The sequence below is a fragment of the Maniola hyperantus genome, chromosome 16, assembly GCF_902806685.2.
Source record: "Maniola hyperantus chromosome 16, iAphHyp1.2, whole genome shotgun sequence".
NCBI lineage: Eukaryota > Metazoa > Arthropoda > Insecta > Lepidoptera > Nymphalidae > Maniola > Maniola hyperantus.
In genome coordinates, this window is record NC_048551.1 from 13,163,639 (window position 1) to 13,169,914 (window position 6,276).

The 6,276-nt window shown below is 37.7% G+C and overlaps 1 long non-coding RNA gene across 1 annotated transcript; it reads left to right on the forward strand.

Moving 5' to 3' along the window:
• Positions 1–576: 576 nt before the first annotated feature.
• Positions 577–3,822, forward strand: LOC138403414 (uncharacterized). The gene is made up of 3 exons (XR_011237686.1): positions 577–847; positions 1,184–1,277; positions 2,631–3,822. It is a non-coding gene; the product is annotated as an uncharacterized lncRNA (long non-coding RNA).
• The last annotated feature ends 2,454 nt before the right edge of the window (positions 3,823–6,276 follow it).

Sequence of the window (6,276 nt, forward strand, 5' to 3'; positions counted from 1 at the left end):
GGGGAAACTTGATGACAAAACTTGTTGCCGGAAATAATTGTTGACGAAACTTGTTAACGAAACTTGTTGTAGAAACTTGTTGCCGAAAATTGTAGCAGAAACTTGTTGGTTGTTAACGTTGTTGTTAAAATTTGTTATTGAAACTTGTTGACGAAACTTTAGCGGAAACTTGTTGACGAAGTTTGTTGCAGAAACTTGTTGCGAAAAGTTGTCGAAGAAACTTGTTATATAAACTTGTTGCGGAAACTTGTTTCCAAAAGTACAGTACGATTCAAACTTAAATGCGTCTGCGTAAAGTTGCGACACGTGCGCAGTTACCCTTCCAAAATATGTGTGGTGCGCAACGTCGTGCGCAAACTTCAGGGGCGCACGACGTTGCCGAAACTATGATGATTTATCAACCTTTAGTATCTAATGTTACCAAAGAAGTTGGAAGTACTAATGTTACCCACCTTACAGTAAAATAACCATGAGGCAAGAAAAATAATATCTTGATCGCTCCCGCAAACCATAAACTAGAAAAACGTTATACAATAGAGCAATAGAGATAGAGCTGCTCAACATGACAGCTGATTTATTTCTGTGATTTACCTATTTGTTTATTTTGCGTTTGTTTTAGTGTAGATATGTAAAAAGTACTCTGTGGTGTAGTTTTAGTTTTTCGTGTTCTTGTTGAATATTTTTGGATTTAGATTTTCTGAATAAAAAACTGTACTCTATTGATTTTTAATGAAATTATGCCGTTTAATATTTTCTCTGCTATAATAATTCCTTCAAAAATTACCGCTTCGTCGTTGGGCTCCTAAATAAGAACAAGGGCCATTTCCCCACCACTAATGTCACGAAGGTAAGTTGCGGTAATCGAATTTATTTCTAAGGACGTGATTGAAGGATAAACCAACAAACAAACGCACTTTCACAATTACAATATGGGTACTGATGTGCACAATACGCAATACTGTGCATATTTCCATTTCTTTGGATTGAGGCACAGCCTTAGCATTCATATTCCATACTAGCTTATGCTTGCGGGCTGCAACTTAGTCCGCACGAAACAAATTTCAAACCCCTATCATAAAGGACGGACAGACAGCAGAGTCTTAGTAATAGGGTCCCATTGCCATCCTTTGGGTACGGAACCCTAAAAAGCACTTAAATAATATTTTTCTGTTCATATTTTCAGTATCCAGTCATCAAAGCCATGGGAATCCGGAAAAAAGAAAAAGAAAAAATGGCGGCAAAAGTCAACATTGAAATTGGTTTAGACAAAACAATTGGTGAGAACCAGTTACTTAAGTCAGTCACCCAATCATCCAGTTACTGAGTTGGGTCAACATTGGTTGCCCTGTGCTATCCATTAATCTTACCTATAGCAATGCCACATCTTCTCTAAATATAAAAATGAATCGCTGAATATGTTGCTGATCGCAAATCTCGAGAACAGCTTAACCGATTTCGCTAATTCTTTTTTTCATAACATTGCTTGAAGTAAGGGGATTGTTCTTGAGGAGAGAAAATTTTTATAAAATCCTGTAAAGGAATCAACTGTTAGGCGGTACGAAATTCGCCGGGGCAGCTAGTGTCAGATAAAAACATTATTATTAGACTGACTACAATAGTTTGTGGTGATAGAAAATTAGTTTTTATTTTATTTTTTATTTTTTATTCAAATAAACTCTCATTGATACTTTTGAATCGTCAAATGCATCTACTACTGGTTCAGAGTACCAAGAAAAGCCAGCAAGAAACTCAGCTGTCCACATCAAATGAGTCTCGGGGAGCCGCTGGACTCACTGGAAGCTCACAGATGAGACTACTTTTTTCACTTTATTGCAATTTTCGAAAGGATCTCTAATTTTAGGGTTCCGTACCTCAAAAGGAAAAACGGAACCCTTGTAGGATCACTTTGTTGTCTGTCTGTCTGTCTGTCACGAAACCTACAGGGTACTTCCTGTTGACCTAGAAACATGAAATTTGGTAGGTAGGTGGGTCTTATAGCTGGTATTAGGGGAAAAAATCTGAAAACCGTGAATTTGTGGTTACATCACACAAAAAAAAAAAAATTGTGGTCATGAACTAATAATTAGTATTTTCATATTTCGAAGTAAGATAACTATATCAAGCAGTGGCGTGCAGCTCATAGAAGCATAAACACACTGCTTACAATCATTGTAATAAATCAATGCTTAATTTTCATTATAACCTGCCGTAAAATAAGTTCATACCTAAATGCATACCCTGGCTTGAACTCCTGTGCACGCCACTGATATCAAGTGGGGTATCATATGAAAGGGCTTCACCTGTGAATTCTAAAACAATTTTATATTTATTTTTATCCATCATAGTTTTTGAATTATCGTGCAAAATGTCAAAAAAATACGACTGTAGTACGGAACCCTCATTGCGCGAGCCTGACGCGCACTTGGCTGGTTTTTTGAAAATAAAATATAGCCTATGTCACTCAGGAATAATGTAGCTTTCTACTGGTGAAAGAATTTTTAAAATGGGTTCAGTATTTCCAAAGATACAAACACAGATCACAGATAGAAGTATAGATAGTATAGATGGAAATCACTCACGATAGTTTTAACGCTAAAACTATATTAACATATATTATTATATCTTTCCAGAACCCACTTAATGGACACCATACCTCTAACCTCTGGGCCAAGAGTCCAGCGATTACGCGGCGCAACGTACGCCGTCCAGCGAGGTTGTACCACACTGCACAGGCTGTAGAAGAGTCCGCTGTGATATCCTAGTGGTTAGATATCCAGCTGTGATATCCTATCCTTTTAATGTTCTCAAGGTCTACCGATCCGCACATGGCCAGCGTGGTAGACTATGGCCAAACCCTTCTCACTCTGAGAGGAGACCCGTGCTCTGTAGTGAGCCGGCGATGGTCAAAAGTCAAAAGTCAAATGATTTATTCAAAATAGGTAATTAATAACTCTCTTGATGGGTTGATCATGATGATGATGATATCCTATAACCTCTAACTTTTCAGAATTAAGTACGTTTCAACTAAGTAATTAAATATCATTTGCCTCAACGGTAAGGAAAAACATTGTGAGGAAACCTGCATGCCTGAGAGTTCTCCATATTACTCTCAAAGGTGTGTGAAGTCTGCCAACCCGCACTTGGCCAGCGTGATAGACGATAGGCAAAACCTTTCTCACTCTGAGAGGCCCGTGCTCTGTAGTTAGCTGGAAATGGGTTGATGATGATGATGTATGAATAGTTAGTTTTACAAGGAAAAACATAATTTAATATTTAAACACATTTTTATATTTATTTCTCAATTTACATCTGACCATATAAATATTTTTTCTGTAAGTTTTGAGAAGAAATAAATGTTTATCACGCACGTTATCTCGTGTCAAGGGTTGCAGGGAATTGTACAACATTCAAGACTACCGCGATTAAAGTTAAACGTTGTTTAAATTTAATTAAATTAAATTTAATTTAAACAACTTTATTGTTAACAAAATTACAGAGAGTACAAATATTATGTAGAGGTACACTTAAAAAAAACAAAAGGCGACCTTATCACTAAAGTGATCCTTCCAGGCAACACATGCTTAAGAACGTATAAAACTCTTTGATTTTCCGGGATAAAAAGTAGCCTATGTTTCGTCCCCGGGATGTAAGCTAAATGTACCAAATTTCATCAAAATCAGTAAACTGTAGGGCTGTAGAAAGCTAGAAGACGGACAGACACTTTCACATTTATAATATTGAGTATGGATTAAAGTTCTATTTCCAGGTTTATTTTGTTAATTATTATTAGAATAGTTATGATTAAAAGTTTAATTATCATGATTTTTTTGTTTATAATTTCTTTAAAAACCGACTTCAAAAAAGATGTGGTTCTCACAACTGCTTGTTTTTTCAATGTACATCTAATTATACCAAAGTTTACGAATCCGCACTTGACCAGCGTGGTAGACTATGGCCAAACCCTTTTCATTAAGAGAAGAGATCCGTTCTCAGTAGTGAGCCGGCGATGGGATGTAAGTACAGTACGCGGCCGAAAGTAATGTACATCGACCTTTAGATGGAGATAGCAGATTTGTAGAGCGTTGTCCCTGACGTTGATACCGACTAAATGTCATATAGGTATGAGTGAAAGAGACAACGCTCTACAAAGCCATTCTAAAGGCCGATGTACATTACTTTCAGCCGCGTATACACCGATTTCACCGAGGATTCTCAGCGGAAACAAAATATTATCATGTAAAATAGGGAGTTCTGGTGGTCATGCTATCCATCTGTTCTGAGTAAAACATACACTTTTTATGAGTGAAATTATAACTAAGTTGAGTATGTTTTTTTTTTAAATCAACCAATTGCCTTTGAGAACATTATGGAGAACTCTCAGGTGTGCAGATTTCCTCACGATGTTTCTTTCACCGTTAAATTATTTAAAATGCACATAACTCGGACATGGTTTGAAAACTCGGAATCCAGAGCCGTGAACTGTATCGTAATGGAATAAAATTATATTATAACACTATCTGATGTGATAGCCTAGTGGTTAGGACGTCCGCCTTCTAATCGGAGGTCGGGTGTTCGATCCTGGGCACGCACTTTTCGGAGTTATGTGCGTTTTAGGTAATCAAACGTCACTTGCTTTAACGGTGAAGGAAAACATCGTGAGCAAACCTGCATGCCGGAGAGTTCTCCATAATGTTCTCAAAGGCGTGTGAAGTCTTAACAATCCGCACATGGCCAGCATGGTAGACTACGGCCAAAACCCTTCTTACTCTGAGAGGAGACCCGTGCTCTGTAGTGAGCCGGCTATGGGTTGATCATGATGCTGATGACTATCTTATACCCGCAACTTCGTTCGCGTGGATGTAGGTTTTCAAAAGTTCGTGAGAACTCTCTGGTTATTCTGAGATAACAGAAGCATGTGTCACTCTCCGTTCGAACTATATCCATGCAAAAAAGCAAGCTAAAGTGGGCAGGTCATGCCTGTCGTAGCCGATGGCCGTTGGAGCCGAAAAGTCCTTGAGTGAAGACCACAAGATACGCAAGCGTAGTGTGGGACGCCCTCCAGCACGATGGACCGACGATATAAAGAGGCTGGCGGGAAGTGGCTGGATGAGGAAGGCTGAGGACCGGGTGTGGTGGCGCTCTTTAGGGAAGGCCTATGTCCAAAAGTGGACGTCCACAGGCTGATGATGATGATGATGCAAAAAATCACGTCGATCCGTTGCACCCCACACACTCCCTAACCGCCTTCTCCACTGCTGTCTCGCTGGCGAATAAGTTTAGAATAGAATAGAATTTTCGAAGGAGTCCGTGGGATTTTCGTGAACGGAGTTCAATCATGTAGCCGTGGTTTGGTACAATATTAATTCACCATCAACAGTTCCTAAAAACCCATAGCTTAGGAGTGCAGTACCCCTGCAGCATCAGTATTGAAGAGTTGTAACTTGGAGTTCAATAATGGTATCTATGTTTCACATTTCACGTTTATTTCATTTCATTTTATTTCACAATCGACAGTGGCTTAGCAGTGACGATTCATCGTTCTTTCGAAGTTATAGTCACAAATTTATTTTAATACCAGATTTCATCAAAATCTGTTAAACTGTTGGGCCGTGAAAAGCTACCAGACAGACAGACACAGTTTTCGCATTTATAATATTAGTATGGATTAGGTAAGTACTACTTTTTTCCAATAAATCGCAACTGTAAACTGCAAGTAGGTAAATAACAAACTTGGTATCTCAGTAGGCGAAAAGAATATTCCTAATCCTATGCCATTATCGTGTGTTGAATTTAACCTTTCACCCGCAATCACATTGGCACTCCCATATCGCTCTAAAAATACAATTGGGTATTTTCCTGCTTTTGAATTTGATAAATATTATTATTTTATTATAAACTAGGATAAAAATATTCTAATATCGAAATTCTTATAGGTGTAAGTATCTGGTGTACCTACTAGGTACCTACTAGTCTAAATATATAAAAGGAAAATGGTGACTGACTGACTGACTGGTCTATCAACGCACATTTCAATCTACTGTACGGATCAGGCTAGGCATACAGATACCTATGACGTAGACATCCGTTAAGAAAGGATTTTTGAAAATTCTTTACCAAGAAGGGGGTAAAATAAAATAAACAAATAAATAAAAAACATTTAATTTTCTTTAACAAAAAAAAAATAGATTTACAAAGTTCATTTATCTACTACAGAAATATTTAAAGTTAAAACTTATACGCTTACGTACTAGATTCTTAATTAACCTAATTCTTAAC